Source organism: Amphiprion ocellaris, chromosome 6, assembly GCF_022539595.1.
Source record: "Amphiprion ocellaris isolate individual 3 ecotype Okinawa chromosome 6, ASM2253959v1, whole genome shotgun sequence".
NCBI lineage: Eukaryota > Metazoa > Chordata > Actinopteri > Pomacentridae > Amphiprion > Amphiprion ocellaris.
The window spans coordinates 33,625,948-33,644,420 of NC_072771.1; the positions used below are offsets into that span (position 1 = coordinate 33,625,948).

The 18,473-nt window shown below is 40.2% G+C and overlaps 1 long non-coding RNA gene across 2 annotated transcripts in view; it reads right to left on the reverse strand.

Annotated features, from left to right (window-relative positions):
- The window catches only part of LOC118471447 (uncharacterized), a 129,825-nt gene that overhangs the window by 20,831 nt on the left and 90,521 nt on the right, over positions 1–18,473 (reverse strand). The window contains exon 1 of one of the 2 annotated variants that reach the window (XR_008601987.1): positions 13,012–13,267. The exons of the other annotated variant lie outside the window; for it this stretch is intronic. This is a non-coding gene — a long non-coding RNA (uncharacterized LOC118471447). Of the gene's footprint in view, positions 1–13,011; positions 13,268–18,473 lie in introns of those variants that run through there. 2 annotated transcript variants of the gene reach the window in all.

The following is an 18,473-nucleotide window of genomic DNA, read 5'->3' on the forward strand; positions in this document are numbered from 1 at the left end:
ATATTTATATATGGTCTGTTATGCAAATACAAAAGACTACACAGACACACAAGTGCATATTTGCATTAAATCCAAGGTTTCCACAGGTATTTCTTCAAGGTAAAGGGAATATATTTTGACAAGGATTCCAGGAAAATACCATCATCTTCATTCTCAGCGCTCGGCTCTAGTCAAGATATGAAGTAATGGAACTTCAAAATAGATAGAAATACAAAGAGTCAGCTGCTATTTGCTCACAGTGGTGCATTTACAGTAATTCAGTGTCCTATCTGCACTCAGGTAATATAACCGTTGACAGAATCACACCTGCTCACAGACTCGCCTCTGTAACTGAAAGGAACACCTGCCTCTGTTTACATCTGAACTGTTGGCAAAAGATTGAGTTGCTACGTTAAAGTGATTCAGTTTAGTTAAGTGATCGGTGTTTAAATGAACGAAACTCTGCTCGCTTCTCTGCAGTCAACAGGACGTCTCGCTCTAATGCTGTTTGACATGACGTCCCGCCCAAGAGTGACATCATTCCATGAAGAAATGTGACTTCATCCGGCGCAATGAGCGGCAAACCTATCAGGGCTGCCAATGACTGCAGGTCTAGTTTTTAATGTCGTCATGGGAGAGGTGACTGCATTCGCGAAAAGCCCAAACAAAAGGCCCCTTTGTCCCTCCGTCCACATCTGTCCGGAATCACCTCCCCTAATTACCAAGGTTAGTCTTTCGAATTGACAGCACAAATATTAAACTGTCAAACTCTGTCTGTTGGCAACACGTTCCAGTGTGAGTCACTGACTGCCGAGGTTGAAGGAAAACAATGCTCTCTTTCTCTCTGCTGAGCAAGTCCAGTCAGTGAAGATGAAGACAGAGCACCTTGGTTTGTCCTTGTACCTGGTAGAGTACTCATCTGTTGCATTTGTCCATGTTTTTTTTTTAGATTTAGTTCATTTTTCTCCATACCATCAATGGCCAAAATCAATACTTAGTTTAGACAGATCGGGAAATGAAGTATAAAAAATTGCCTGTTAACAGATCAGAATATTAAAATGAAAGTTCTACACACTGGGAACACTCATGTCTCTCTAGGAAATATGTGACAAGAACCAGCAGCCTGTTGCATGTCAAAACAGCTAGTTTGTCTCCGTCCAGTGGCTATAAAATCCGCCTACAAGCACCTATAAAGCTCAATAATTAACAGGCTACATCTTGTTTAATTAAACCTTACAAAAGCCAAAGTGTGAAGAAGAAAGTCCATTGATTTACTTGGGGTCAAGTGCTGGGCTACAACGGCAAATAGATGTTTTTGTGCCAGGCCAATTTGAGTTTTTACCCCTTGCTGAATCTTAATGCTATGCTAAGCTAACCTGCTAACTCCAGCTGCATATTCACTGTACAAATGCAAGGATGGTATCTTCTCATCTAACTCCAAGCAAGAAAGCAAATGAGCATTTTTAAAAATTTGTCAAACTACTGTTTTACTAAAGATTACCACGTAATGTTCATGTGATCTTAGAAATACAGAGAATTAAAAAAAATCTATTTCAACTGTAATCTCCACTTCTGATCCTGAACATCTCTTGGATCAACTTGTGTTGAAAAAGAAAGTGAATTTGCAGACTTTCAAGGGTGTTTTCTTTGCTGTAATTTAGGATGAAACACACTGTTGACCTTAATCATTTTCCAGACAAAGCCTCGGATTGCATCTGAGGAAATGTTCTGCCTGCAAATCTGTCACCGATGATCTTTTCAGATGTGAGTGATACCTTGAGTCGGGAGAATACGGCTGTATTGACGGGCATAAAACCTAAACAAACTGTGCTGACAAGACTGAGAGCTGTGCAAACAGAAGATTAGAGGGGAGATGAAAGAAAGAGGAAGCCGGTTCAGTCACTCGTTGCCAGCAGTCTGTGGCTTTTTGCTACTGTATCTGGTGGATGGTTTTGAAACCTGAACTTATTGGAATCCGAAGTCTAAAATGTGGGAGGGTTATGCTTGATGTTTGTCATAACTAAAATATGACAACAGAAATATAACAAAAATGGAGCTGAAATGATAAGTCTTGTAATGGATTAATGAAATAAGTGATCCAAATAATGACCCACTGATGTGTTTCTGACCTGGCCAATATAGTCTGAACACCAGTATCTGTGCCTTCCGAAACTGGTTCAGAGGAAAATGTTTTTTTAAGTTCAAATAAACTTTTTCGCTGAACTTTGTTGAAGTTAGGGATAAGTTTAAGCAAAAATTTTGAAATTACAAAGGTTGGAGAAGCTTTGTTGCCATGGTAACAATAATAAACAAGTGGTTAGGTAACAATCAAGATTCAAAACAAAACCCTCTGCAAACTGTTATTTTCAAACGTTACACAAACAGCAGTCTTTCGTCTTTAAATGCAACGTTTTCTTATCCCATCCATCCACCCTAAATGGACTCTGCTGCTTTATTTGTTAACTGACTTTTATCACTGCTACTGTCAAAACTGCTGCAAATACCTCGATGTCTAACACAAACAAATATAATTTTGAGGCACTTGCTGAAACAATGAATGCTGTTGTTCTTTTTAGGAGGACAATCTTGATTTAGCAGTTCAGAAAACCCAAATAACTGATCAGTTGTAATAGGCAAAACATGAAAAAATACACTATTGATGTCTTCTTAAATACTCACAGTGCTCAAATAACAAGGGTTCCTGGACACAAAGATGCCAGACTTCAGGGCTTCTTCATTGGATTATGAGGAAACATTAAAATCCAGCAGAAAAAGCTGAATAAAAATGTTCTATACATTTTTAAAGAATTTTGTATTTTTGTGCAGCAAATTCCCTCACCGTCTGCTGCCATATCCTTAGCAAATATACACAGATTTATTAACAGTACAAAACAAGCATTTTAAAGATTGCATTTGGGTTTTAGAACATTATGATGAGCACTTTTACTATGAAATGACCATGAAAATAGAAAACAATACAGTTTTACTCAGACTTAACAGTGAAAGGTGTGATAACGGAGAAAAGGTTTTTGTGACACTAGTACAGTATTGTGCATTGTGCGTTTTGTTTGTGCATGAGTGTATTGTGTGCAAGCGCTTGCTCTTCCCATGACTTGGAAGCACTAAAGGACACATGGTGGGATCTCCTGATAGCTCCTCCTCTTCAGTGAGGCAACAAAAGCATCCATCGTGTTGTTTGGTTAGTTTCGCTGTAACCCCCACATCACTGCTCCGTCACACAGCAGCCAAACACAAATGAACAAACGCTGTCAGCCAGAGTCGGTTGCTAAACAACCAACGTAGGCATCCTTGGAGATGAGCAGCACAGCCCTGGGTCTTTAGGACCCCTGGCTGTGCTGTGGGCTGGCCATGTCCTGCCTGCAGAGAAGTGGAACAGAGAGACCTGACAGCTCTGCTGCCTTGCCCAAGGACACGCTGTCACCGAAGCATAATAGGAGCAGACTGAGTGGCCCCTGGCCGTCACCAACACCGCGGCCCCCGCTGCACGATTAGAAAGAACTTCTCGACAAAGCGGTGGCCAACAAAAGGCCCATGTTAAATTAGGCATTTAATTCAACACTTGGTCACAAGGGCAAAGTAATCAGAGGGAAATGGTAAAAACATATTATGAGGACAAGAAGAGACACAGCATCAGATCAGCTCACAGGGATGACTTTGGATAAAAAAAAGAAATACTGAACACAACATGCTGAGAAGCTTAAAAAAATCAAGAGGTTAATAAATTAAAATCAATCTGAATAAATAAAAACCAAATCTGATGCAAGCTCCAAACCAAAAACGAAGCTATGACGAGAAGTCGAGCTGCATTTGTGTCGCATTTCAGGCTAAAACTTATTCTCAGCACATCAGACAGTGAGGCTGAGTTTTGTATTCATAGATATCTATTCTCACTGCTCTTGGTCTCCGGGCCAGTGCCCTTTGTGAAACTAAAACCACAGTTGAGAACAACAGAGTAGCCACAATGGCCAGCAACAGACAAAACTGTGCCAGAGGAGGATAAAACTGTTTTGTGAAACTCAGCAGTTTTGCAGCATTAAAAAAATGTCAAAGCCCGAGTCAGTGGGACACAAGCTGCACTCTGCAGGTCCACTGGGAGAATCAGTCTGTATTCAGCAACCTGTTGAAACTTGTAATCTCCTGAAGTGTGTCACATTACACAGTGACACTCCTCAGGATGCCAGTGTTGCTCTGTACTTCGCTGTCAGGCCGTACGAGTCTAAGACCTCAATGCCTCTGCAATAAAAGCATGATATATAGTTTAAAAATCCAACGTCGGTAAAGTCATCTAGCGTGCACCCACTTCCTCAAATCACAGTCTTACAGTGCCCGTTTTGAAAACTCTGAATTTGCAGTTGTTGTTATTTTATGATTTAATTACAAGTGTAAAGCTCCGAGGTACAGCAGGGGGTTAAAGGAGAGCTGCTCTCTCAGTGCTTGTTGAGCAGAGGATAATTATATAGCGGGAAAACCTCGTCAGAGTCACAGGAATTCACTCTGATTTATTCGAGAGTGAAAGGATTCCTTGTAAGCCTTAAATAAATTTTAATTGCAGTAAGCTGTCTGACACAAGGGACCCCCCCTCATCTCCCTCCTGAGCCCTGGTGAGTTGGGAACTTTGATTAGATTACAAAAAAAAGAATTGAAGAGAGCATTAAGGAGCCACAGGGACCCACATACTCACACAGAACCCTTAATTTAGATTTTATTTGAGTTTTGCTTCGATGCCAAACATGCAGGACTTGCTTGAAGTCACAAATCTATACTGCAGCTAACTCACACAGCAACATGTGGATTTGTCAAGACAAACAAGTGATGCAACATTTCAGCACAATGTTTTATAGCTCTAACTGAAATGCAAAACCGATTTTATGTGTCACCAGTACAACCTTGTAAGTGTTGAGTTTGAACACAAAAGTAAATTAGTAAGGAGACCAAACCTAATTGCCACACTTTGGAATGCATGTTTCCGATATCCTTTGGCAAAACAGCCTCCTGCCCTCATGTCTCACTTGTCAAGTCATGTTGTGGTATTTATAGATTCGATTTTACAGCTTTGTTCCTGCATTTTATCCTCTTTAAACCTCCTGATGCCTGTACGTACGTGCTGCTTTAGCGCATGAATGCGTCTTTGTTGTGGTGTTTTATTGTCCCAGATTACTGTTGAAATTATTCCGATTTTTATCACTTCATATGTATAGTGAGAATAAATAAGGATAAATAACAGTAACTATGTTAATTCCGATGCCTCTGGCAAAAGAATGGGATTCCCAGTTGGGTCTCTAATATGTAACTTTGCTTTTAGCAGTAATTCTTCCTCCAAAGTCTCCAAGGAGACAGTGAGCATGAATTTGCAAAATTACAAAGTGCCTCATCTGCCTTTGCCTTAATCAGAGTAATTATAAAAAATATGAAAATGCATCATTAGCCAGAGTTTTGGCATGAAATGGTGAAAGTTACAGAGTCCAATTAGACGAATCGGGGTAATTTATTAAAAGGCCTGAAAATAAGATACATGATGATGCTAAATTACTGTGATACATAAAGTCTGTGTTTTGACAACGCGAGAGCAAAGCAATGGAATGGCTTTTTCAAAACATGCATGATGGGGTTTAGAGAAAATACACTGTGGACGTCTGAGCCTCTCAGCATGTGTGTGCCCTGGAGAAATGGGCCAGTAAAAGTTTGAAATGAGCACTAGACAGGTGGCAGCAGTCTTTTAGGCAAGACAAATCTGTACACGGCATTCAATACTTTCTATGCAAAGTACAAAAGGAAACTATCTGGGTGGACAAGGAGAAAGATAGAGATGGATGGATGGAGGGAGGAACATCTTAAAGTCCAGTGAACATCTACATATACTTTCTCTTCCTTCTGTGCTCTACAGTGCTTACAGGGATCTTTGAATGAGCTATATGTTGATCAGTCTCACTTTTCTGTTATTACAACTGTAACAGAAGCGAGTTTTATTGCTGTTTGCATTGACATAGTTGGGAGAAACAACCTCTAGCACCACACCTATAATATCAATACTTAAAGAATCTGAGCTCACCAAGCGAGTGACACAAAGGGTGGAGAGTTTGAAACTTTACAACTTCAGGAGACAGGTTTTTTTTTCAGTTTCAACAAGCGTTTCAAGACCCTTGTACAAGTTGAAGCCTGCTGCTTGTTGCTCAGGCCCCTAAGGAGGGAAAAAGGGCCCATTATTGAGCTGGAAGGAATGGAGGGTGGGAGTGACGTTCCCAAAACAAGGCCAAAGCAAAACTCTGGCTAATTCTTTTGTTTGAACCCTGGTCTTCTGCCCTGGACATTTAGCGACTGAATCCAAGAGAAACCTCATCCATCTTTAAGGAATAGTTATTTTATGTTTAACCAAGAACAGAGAAAAATAGCACTATATTTTGAGTCTGTTTGATAGCTCTTCAGATTCATTAAAGTCTTCGTCAGACTCATCTGACTTTAACATAAAGGCCCAGAGCAGAAGTGGCTTTGAGGGCAAAAAAAGATAGCGCAGTTCACTTGCTATCTTTTCAGTTTAATTACATGACCCAAAAAAGCACTAACACAAAACCCACACAATAAAAAGTTGTCTTACAGCTTCCTTAACCACATTTTTGACAAAAATAAATGCTAATTATAGGTACAAACTGTATTTCTGGTTTGCTAAGTGTCTGTATCTCTGATGGCTATTAACATCCACACTAAAATCAATGTGTGACTTATTTGTTACCTGGTAGCAAGTGGCTGGATTTTCACTGGAGTCAGAAGCTAAGCTGCTCAGTTTCAGGATTGGAGATTTGATTTAGCAGCTTTGGCTGGTTGGAGAGACTAATTGAATTAAGGAGATCAGCTCATCAGGTGGATTTATTCTTTTAGTAATTTATTTGTACACAACAGCCAGGGAAATATATTAGAAGTAAATTTTAATTTCAGCAACAGTAATGGCTCATAATTTTATCAGCTAGTTTTTATTGAGCTTTTCAAGCCCTCTATAGTTGCACATAAGATTCAGAATTTTGCTGATGACTTTCACTTCTGAACTGTAATAAAGATTTCATAAAGAAGAAACATTTTTGAGCACTTTTTTTCCCCAAAACTTTGAAAACATGACAGAGTAGCTGACATTAAAGTCAAATCTAGTACAACAAAGTATAAACAGTCATTTCACTGCTCCTTAGTGAGATTCGACTTTTCCAACTAATTCATCTCTGTATGAAAGACAAAGCAGTCAATTTAGTGAGTAAAAACTCACATTTAAACTGCGACCTTTGCTGTTCAGGATGGACTGATCTCTGTGGAGACAACCCTTGAAGCTGAGGTGGATCTGGCTGATTGATCTGAGCCTGTCAAAGGTCTTGAGGCCGTTTCTTCTGGTCTCCGGCAGCTCTGATGCCTCAGCAGTATCTCTCAACAGACAGCTCATTCTGCAGCAGCTGCTCCGTCCTGCAAGGTCACAACCTGTGCTGGACAGGAAAGACCCTGCAGGCTCTTAATCACTCAGTGGCAAAGACCTTCTGCGTTTCACTGTGAGATATCTCCCTCCGGATTTCTGCCTCCATTTCCGTTGCATTTCTTTCATGTGCATTTGTTGTATGGAACATATGATGCATTACATTAAACAAAGTTCTGTTTGCCAATATAATAATGAATTGGACAAACTTTACTCAGCTCCAGTGCAAAGAAAAGGTTCATTTGAGCAGAGGTTGGACTGAGCTGCCCTCCTGATGAGATGCTCACCGACGCGGCAGTAGAAGAAAAGAGGAAACCAAGAGGAAGAGCAAACCACAGGCGCCTCTGTGGAAAGCCTTAACCTGCCTCCGGCTTGATCCCCTCCACAAAGGGAAGCTTTGATGGGCTGATGCGCCAGCTTGTAATGAATATCACTGACAACATCTTCACACCTCCTCCTACGCACCGCTGAAATGACACAATGACTGTGTCAACAGATGCTCTGTGGTATAAATGCAATCCTGAAAGAAGCGTGTTGTTCTTTGTAAAAGGTGCATGCATTAGCTCTCTAATAGATAGACCAAGAATACAATCCCATGACATGGAAAGCAAATATATTCAGGACTTATAAAATAAACTTTTCAGTCCCTCTGCATGTGCTGCTCCGAAAAGCTACTCACTCCAGTATTTTCTCAGTTTCTGTTGGTTCTGCCAGCTTGTCTTTACAGCTGTAATTACAGATGTTGGATTAATTTTACTGTATTTTGCACTGAGATGACAGCGTAATCATCCTCCCCTCCCTTCCTGCTCTGCTAACGTCTTAATGGTTGTGTTATTTTTCACTCATTCGGAGGGCAAGAGTGCTGTTACTCATTATCCCAGGCAGCTGTTTCTACAGGAATAACCCCACAGCTCACTGACCTGTCAGAGAGGGCACTTTCTGAACTTGAGATCTTCATTGCGGGGTCACTATCCTGCGCTGACACTTGTTATGGCTCTTAAAGGGCTGTGAAAGACACTATAGATACTTGTTTCTTTTTATGCAACTTCTGTTGGCGGGTTTTTATTGTCTGTTTTGAAAAGGAAATTTCCACAAAAGATATGCATTACAGAATGTACTACAAGATGTGGATTAAATGGTTTAAGTATGATAAGAAAAAACTTCTAAAACTCTCTCCCTGAACTTTTCTGATCTTGGGTAATGTTCTGTAAAGCACTATTTCGACAAACTTACCCACTTCATGAGGCCAAGGGTGCATGAAGGTAAGAAAATATGGAGGATTTAGACTTTACACAACTATTTACATGAGCTTTGGCATGTACAATCAAGTGTAAAAAAACATAAATGCGCCTCAAAATGCGCAAAATCTGCATTTGTATTATTATTATATTATTTAATTCACAACTTGCTCCTCACTGTAACAGCAGGCCTTTCAACCTGCTTTCATGTGTGGCCAGTCAGAACAGGTATAAACATTTTAATCTATGTAGTTTAAATATGATTATCATGTGCAATTGTGAATGAAAATCTGGTAGAAACCTTTGTTGCATGCCATCAGTTTTTGCCTGACCGTCTTTCCTGATCTCTACATTCATCAAATTTCAAGTAAAGACGCAAAAACGTGAAATGCTGCAAACAATAAATCTGCATCTCATTCTCATGTCTTGCCTTCATTGCTTGTTGGATCAGAAGGTCCTGAGGCAATGTCTCCTTTTAACAAAAGCAACTTGTTCCGTGAGAGGCACAATTAAAGAGTGGGAGGCAGGAAGATTACACACAGGCTTTATAGGCACCTCCAAATGACTCAAGAGCAGTCTATTCACCAGCTGGTAAAATTATCCACCATTGTCACGAAACATTCAAAGTCAATCTTTCCTCCTGCAACGCGCCCTCCTCTCCCTCTACCCCCGCGAGGCCATCCTGCCCCCGTGGGGATACAAAAGTTGAAGGGAGATTGAAAATAATTCTGACACTTTGGCAAAGCGAAAAAAACGGCCAGTATGGCTGCTGTCAGAATAGATAAAGCCACAACAGTCTTCAAAAGTCAGGAACATCAAGCACAGTAGATTAGCACTAAGGAATTGGGTAATAACTTCAACACATGACATCTACCACTTTGCATCACGTATGAAACTTCAAAGGGGGAAATATGGTATTTATTGATAGACCCATAATTCAATTCTCCTCTAAAGCAGGTCAGATTTCATTGGACAGGGCAGGGAGAATAGAAACCAGATGATACGAGGTCTGGGCCCCCGACTCTAGCAGAGCTTTCACTTTAGGCCTGTGGATTGTCGGGTGGAATCCTGATAGGGGAGAACCCCCGACTCTCCTGGATCAGGGGGTAAAGAGAGAAAACAACCTCTCGACTAGCGGTTCCCAAACTTTTTAGTCTGACGTATCCTCACATCCTGATCACAAGTTCACCCCATAAACGCTAACGATGTGTTGACTTAAAATGATGTTGAAGTGGGTGGTGAGTAATGCTAAATTAAAGTGGATGTTGTAATAATCACGTTTTTTTAGGCTGAGTTTGTCAAATTTGCATCGATACTGCTGCTGTGCTTGGAGCGACAGATACTGGCTTTTGGTTTTATCAGACTACCTCAGTGTACTTTAAGCTAATTGTTTCAATTTGTTAAGTTTTTTGTTTGGTCACTTAACATAAAAAGTTTTAGTAACTATTTAAAATGATATATTTTACTTGCATTTAGCCATTTTCACCACAGGCCTTTCATCCAGCTGTTTTAACTTGCTTGCTCACCAGTTACTTTCATGCACTCTATTATAAGATGTGGTTTTCAGGTTAAAACTTATGATGCTTGGATGTGTATGCGTGTAATATGCAGTCAGTGCAGCAGGTAGCTTTCTTACTTCATATATTTCCTAAATATTGGCATCATACATCACAACCTGTATCTATGTGGCTACTTAGTTTTTGCAAAATACAAAGAAGTGCTTCATCGTGGAGTCACTGGTGCAGACAATGTTTTCTAAAACCATGTATTCCTAATGTACTAATATCTTAAAATGAGAAACTCTTTTTCACTTGCATGATTAGGAACTTGGTCACTTCTCTTTAATGTGTTGTTTAGCCCTTTAGCTCCATAATCTGATTGTTGATTTCCTCAGTTCATCAGCGTAATGTATACTGTGCGCCACCAGCCTAGCTACTACACATCCATGCAGCACATCACCAGGAGAGGAGGGCAACTGGCTTGTGTGAGCCATCCATCCCATTTCACTCTGCAAACGCCAAAGGGATTTCCACAAAGCAAACACTGGTTAGCCTCGCTATTTAGTGTGGAGAGCCACCGCAGCCAACAACTTCACTTCCAGAAAACAGCTCCGTCTGCCCCTGATAAGTCACCAGCGTGTGTGTGTGTGTGTGTGTGAGAGAGAGAGAGTGTGTAATCCATATGATTCTGCATTGGCCCAGATAGCTGAGGCAATGAATAATTCTCTGGCAGTGATCCAAACTGGATGTGGTTTGACTCTTTGCTGTAGATTTTCTCCCAAACGGGGGGGATGGTGGTTTGACTATCAGTTACAGTGGCTGGAGCCCTGCAATCTGAGATCCTCCGTGATTCAACCGTGGTATGTCTGCATGCTCGACTGGTAGTCGTGTTCTCTTGCAATAATTGTCGTACTGATCAAATGAATGAATAAATAAAACATGTCTGTTGTCGTTTGACTACCTGCTGTCATTTTTTTCACATTACTGACGGCATGTGTGAGCAGCTACCAAATTTTTATGAACTGAGGACATCAAAAACAAACCTTGGCCACTTTCTGGCATACTGTAAAAGTTACTTTTGGTCTGCAACTGTTTAAATACAGCTGTTTGTAATGTACTTTGCATTTTCTGAGTATAACAAGTGGTTCTACTTTTCCCACAGATAACATGACGTGATGTCATGTGAAAATATTTCCACTGCGCTTGTGATGGAGTTTGATCTTGGAGCATTTCTTTTTTTGGGGGGGGGGGAGGGGGGGGGGGTGTAAAACATCTGCATCAAGTGTAAGAATCACACAGAAAGACTTTTTAAAGAGACTTACTTTTGTTTTTGAGGCTATGGTCAACAAACACGCAATCATTGTTAAACAGGAAGAGATAGCAATCCTCTAGCAACATTACCCTCAGTAGGTCAGATTGCAGTGTAGCCACAAGACATACTACAATTTGAGTGATGGACAGGCCTGCAATCTAAGGGAGGCCGCAGTGTTCACAAATCCAAAGCAGTCGGATCCTTGCTTTGGTTGCAAGGAACGAATCGAACATCTCTGCTGCTCTGTACTACTTTCTGAAGCTGGTCTAACAAACAAGAGTTCTAATACACTGCAAAACAACTTCAAATAACAGCAGTTCCTGTTATGTGTATGCCATGCACTCTAGAAAAACATCAACGCAATTAAATTTATGTACTGCAGACATGTACATGCACCCAAGTTTAGTTGTTGATAGAATGATTATACTGCTTCACTCACAATGCAATGTGTTTTGGTTTGAAAATTATTGTGCACTGTCCTAGGAGCTTCCATAAAAAGCAACGAGACTTCTTTTTTAGGTTCTTGGAGATGCTTCACCTCTTATCAGAGACGCCTTTTCAGTTTGTTTGAAACGTTTAGAAGTTTTGTTGCTTTCTGCTGAAGCTCCAGGGATTATCATAACCTGGATGATTGAGGATCTACACAGAAGCTAGTTTAACCTGCATTTCTGGCCGTGGTTCACAAGATGATGCAAAATTATGCACTGAAAAAAACTACTGAAGGGTCAAAAACTAGAGAAACTACGGGACAGCATTAGAAAACCTTTTGGTTAAGACATGTCTTCTCCAACCTCCCCATTTGCCAGCTTCCATGCTTGAGATCACATCAGAGGTTCATGAAGACAGAATACCTCAATCATCGTGATATCAGCCAAGAAATATGGTTGACCTATGACGGGAAAGGTTCAACTGGACGACATTTTTGTCTAAATTGTAAATAAAATAGAACCTGATGACCTGAATACCTCATGGTATTTGCCTCAAATGACAGCCTTTAATTAAAAGAGTTTCCAAAATAACCGCATAACCATTAGGGTTGCTATTAGTGTATAAATGTATGACTACAGCTTTAAAACTGTTGGTGTTTTCACAGATATTACTGACACACTTCATTGCATCGATGTGAGATCCTACAGTTGTGTACTGTAGATTGTTTTTCATGCAAGCAGCCACATTTACATCGCTCATTAGAGAGCAGGGAGCGAGTAACCCTCCAAAGAAATGTCAGTAGTTGCTCTGTGAAACAGTCATTCATGAGACATTCTTTGATTGCTCATTGGACAAATTGATATACAGTGAATAAAGGAGGGTCTTACATGCACGCATTACAGCGCACACGCACACACACACACACACACACACACACACACACACACACACACACACACACACACACACACACACACACACACACACACACGCACACACGCACACACGCAGAGAGCTTCCCGTTAGTGTGCGGGCCTCTCATTGTGCAGCTCAGCCATCTGTCTCTCAGCAGTAGGTCCTTGTTACCTGTTGTACTCTTTCTTACTCTGCTCATTCACCAGTCCACTCTCGGTGCCAGCAGCCCCTTTCACCGTCTCGTTCGGCAAAGAGTTCTCAACAAAAATTCCTCACAGAAAGAGGGATCCAAGTGTCTTAGACTTTGACAAAAACTCGGAAAAGGAGCCTCTCTGTGCTGCTTGTTTAAACTCTGAAGTATTAGTTATTAAAACTTCCGACCTCTCCGAGTCTTTCTGGAGGATTTGATCTGTGTAAAGCTAAACAAATGAAGAAACGTAATTCTTCGAGCCGTGTAAGATTTCAAATGTAAGCCACTTTGCTGTCAGAGTCTTTGGCAAAGGGGGTGGATTTGGATATGGAGGGCGATGGGGTACAGATGCTTCTCCTTAGAGCCTGGGAGGGGGGTTTGCCTGTGGCCCCCGCTCACATGAGATGCTAAGTTTACATTGAACCAGTCTGCAACAGTCTTAGAAGTCAGTTGGATGTCCAGACCTGTAGCATATGGAGTTAGTTAGAAGCAAGCCTTGGGCCCTTTCTGTCTCCGTACGGGAACAGCAGTGAGCAGTCGCCTCAGTGAGACATTTTCCAATCGCTGCAGGCAGCATAAAGCTTCAAAGATTTCAGTCAAAGTTTATGTTTTTTGGATGTGAGAACAAAAAGGCTGGCATTTAATAATGATGAAAGGATTCCCGAGGAGTGCGGATGGAGGTTAATATTCAGGTTTAATTGGGTGGCTGTTTATTTCTAAGCATGTTTGATGTATTATATGTAAAATAGTATGCATATACTAACAAAAGTACATATAAACACAATGAAAACTTTTGTTTTTAGGTGGTTTTGTTCACTTAGTTGAATTCTGAACACATTAAAATGTCAAACTACTTTTTTAGGCAACAAATCAGCAGAAAGTTGTCTGACATTAGACATGCAAATTCCCACAGTGGCTAAACTTATTTGATGCTTCATCAGCATTTTTCTTTCCTCAGAGCTGTTTTCCATTTCAACAAATTCAACAAACATTTCTCTAAAAAAAACAAAACAACAACAAACAAGCAGCTATTTGTGTATGGCATTTTTCCTAATGACCCTTAGTTAACTTTGCACCTAATGTGGTCATTATCATCGAATAACAGGAAGTTAATGTTCCTGTTCCTAAACTAGCCAACCGTTTCTGACCAATGACCTCTCAGAATAAGGGGTCAGGGCCAATTATAACCAAGCCGCTAATAGTGCTTTAGTGAGTCCAGATGTTGTTGGCCTCCATTAGTTAGAGTCACTGCACAGAGTAAATGACCACAACAAACTGGATCCGACTCAAACTAAACCTGACAACAAAGAAAAACATTGTTCACAGAGAACAGTTAAATGGGTTTCGTCTACTGCTTTAGAATCTGTTTCTTTCATATTGTAATGTGCAAACTTGATTGTGCTGCTTTGAATTACACACGATTTGATTCAATCTGCGATTTTAACAGTTGGCGTTTCACCATTTCAACCATGTTTAGAATCAAAAATTTGGATTTGGATTGTTTCAAGTCCATCTTAATGCAACACTCTCATGCAATGTGCCAATTAGAAAACATAGCTGGTCTCTAATTATTGATGCTGTGCACACTTACTGAAGCATTGCCTTCTTTTGCTACATCCACATTAATACAGTTTCAAGTGTAGTCTCCACACTTTGTCGACATTTTCACACTTCTGAGACTTTTAGAAACAATGCTGAGCCCATTTCAAGGTTTGTGCTTTAGTCTGGGTGGCAACAAACTAAGACTTTTGGAAACTATGAAGCGGACACCCATGTTCATTTTTTTAACTGGAACTTGTGTTCCCTGATTCATCAAGCTCCTATAAAGTGACAGCTTACCAGTAGAAAACAAAGGTTCAGGCACCAGACAAGACTACTGATGCACTCTAAAAGGTGTATTTTGAGTAGTTGATGTAATATATTGCTTTGGTCAAGGCAGTTTAGTGGATTCTATCGACTTCAAATTGAAAGTTGTCCCTTTAAACCGATATTCAAATTTAGCAAAAGTGCCAAAATTAGGTTGAACATTGTGCGTCAAAAGATACATCCATGTTTCTTCACATTTTTCTCCTGCATCTCAGTTGCTGTTTACACTGAGTTGGATTACAGTGTAATAAAAAAGACAGGAAAGAACGCTAAGTTTATTGTCAAAATCGTGTTTTACATTTCACATGTGGGTAAAGCAAGAACATAAGTTGGAAATTTCATGTTACTTTTCCTCAAAATGAAGTTGCAGCAATGTTTATTTGGGAGGAATCACATTATTTAGGTAGATCTAACCTAGGTCTAACTTAAAGCTCAGTTGCATGTTACCAGTTTAAGCAATCCATTTGAGTTGGTCCAACAATTCTCTTTTCTCTATGCATAGGTCTTACTAAGCTTGTTGTCTAAGCTAGCAGCTGTTGTGCAGCTATGGAATCTGTGGTTCTATTTCTTGCCATCTGTGGTGTTTTCTACAAACAAACTATCAACTTCCTGTGCCAATCTTAGACCAGAACCCATAATGCCAAATGTAGGCAAAGGTTCACATCATAAGCATTTTTGAGGCAGGTTAGTATGCACAGATTATCTCTCCAAAACTGATCATTCTTGCTCTGTAGCAAAATGCTATGCAAATTGAAGGCTGCTGCATTTTAAAATAGTCAACACAGGTCAACAAAGTCACTGAATGCATTCATTGGATTCATTATGCATTTCAGTGCGAAGTGTTTCCTTGCTGAGCTGCAGTGAAAGTCCTGGTTGTCACATGTAGGTTTGTGGCCGAGACAAAACGTCAGCCCTAAATCTACACGCAGACATTACTAAAATTAAATACCCACTTGATTATCTCGAACTGCTGAAGCCTCATATTAGCGTCGGCTAAATTTAGAGTTCTTTTTTTTTCACAGATCCTAGACACAGACATTACAGAGACCAGTAACACCAGGGCTGGCTTTTGGAGCGTTTTCACTGAAAACATCTGGCTGCTGTGGCTGGAAACAGGTATGAAGAGAGACGGAAACAATGATCTGAGAAACGTTTTGTGCAACTGAGGGGACCTGCAGAGTTAAATATTTGTGGGTTCGGTGTTATGTGCAACCCATTCCACATTACATGTTTTCATTCGATGCATTGCTACGATAAAAATATTAATTAGTGCAGCATGTAAGTCCTTAAAGGAAATGAGACCTCTGTAGGTTTTCCAGACTAGCATGACTTAACCTGTCTACTTGTGTATGTGACATCTTTATTTCCATTTGTTTTTATGGGTTGTTGTTGTTGTGCTGGTTTTCAGGAGAGCTTGGTGGGAGTTTACTTCTAACATCTTTGCAGGTCAACAGGAAGAGAAATGAGAAAATGGTCCAGTATGTCTTCTCCCTGTCCAAACAAGCACCACATTTTCCAAGTTTGTATATTTCAACATTAAAAAAGGCGACACGGCTGCAGACACATTAATCCTGGGCTGTGCAGTTGACATTTCAGTCGTCATTCGGAATGATGGCACATAGACACACAATTCACAGTGATGTAGTTTTGTGATGACTCCTACAGGGTGTCTGGAAATAGTCAATGTATAAACAAGACATGAACTCAGGATTATGTATTATTTGTTTGAATTACATTGCTTTTGTGTGACTTTAAAGCTCTCGAAACAACTGCACTTAAAGCTGAACCATCATATAGAGAGTAGAGTTTAGACACTTTGCACTGCATAATCTACAAATCTGCTGTAGTTTAATTTAATTTAAAACTAAAATCACTCACGGTATATTTGCCTCCAAACATGGAGGCTTGTTTCTTGCTACAGAACTGCTTCTAGGTTTTGGGGTTTTAGAGGGTAGTCCATGAACAATTTATGTGCTTTTTTGTTTGTTTACTGTGGTTTTGCCGGCCATAAAAATAAAGTCAGCTGAAGGAATCGCTCTCTCGCTCACGTTCCTTCTCTCCCCATGTTTTTCTCTCACTCCCTCTCACACTCTCTTGGCTGGCTGTCAAACCCTCCGAGCCATTTGGACCGTCACACCCACCCTTGGCCGGGGTTGAAATTAATTGCCAACTAAAAAAGCGCCTAGCAACTCCTTCGCCGTGCAGCAAACACACATCAACAGGTTGTCACTTGCGATATCTCGGGGGTTACCTCCTCCGAATTATAAGGGCTGACACTAGTAAATGATCCACAACAAAGGAATTTACATGACATCACTGAGGGTGCCACGTTGGGGGAAAGAACATACAGTACAATGGCTGCTGTATGCATCTTTACACTAAAAGAGTGTAAACTGTGGTGCAGAGGTGCAGCACTGAAAACAATAAGCAGAGGAGATATATATGGCAGTTAGTATAACGCAATTTATAGATGAAAAGTGATATTGCAGCATGGTGACTATTCACATAATTTACATTTCCTTTTATCTCTTTGGTACAAACACTATCCAAATTCACAGATTCTGACATGTAAATACTGTTCATGTCAACATTAAATGGGATTTAAAGGTCTCATAGGATGAATGATGAAATAGTGACTGAAAACGTAGCCCACAAAGAGCACATGTTAACTGACAGCCGCTTAATTCTTCTTGAACTTAAACCAAGTACTTTAAGTTGTGTGAACAAAACAATGCTTCAGTTGCCATAATCATTTTTTGCAGGGAAGATAAATAAAATGCCCTGTCAAGGAACTTTTTTGCAAATTTATATAATACGAAGATGTTTTGACTGTGTGGATATATTCATAAAAACTATTTCCTTATGTGAATTTGAAACTTTCATGTAGGCATTGTAGAGTAACTGCACTGTTTAGTGGGCTGTTAGGCTAATTACCTTGTTAATTCCTTTTCCACAAGCTTTCCACATGATTTTGACATAGGCTACTTTTTTTTTCGATACATAAATTGAACTTTATTCCAAATCTTCAAAGGCATTTGGCATGTGAAAGTCACTCAGTATTGACAACCTCTCTGACGTACCATGTCCCCTACTGTCTGCTGAGTGCACAGGAATGTTCACAGTAGGAAATTGAAAACTTACTCATACAAGTTGGTGAGGCGGAAATTAAAATAATGAAGTCAAGCGTTTGGAGGCCTACATTCAAAACCTAAAGGAGTTTAGTCTGAGACTTTTTTATTAACCTATGTCTTTGGTTGGAGGAATGCTTATGAAGTACAGCTGCAAACAGTCCCCGAGGCAAAAACATGCTTGAAATGGCCCACAACAACCCTCTCCTGCTCAGTTTTGCTTATTTGACCACATTTTGGTTTCTTAACGTGCTGTTTTCATCACGATATACGGAATGTGGCAAATAGTTCTGCCGTTTGCACGGCATTCGTGTTGGTTTTTTATGATGTTAGACCACATTTCATAATGCATAAAAAAAATAGGCTCCCGAGTTTAGTCTTTTGTTTCTGTAAATGCTGAACACAGGAATTCCTTCAGCAATTTTCTGTCTCTAATTTTCACTTAAAAG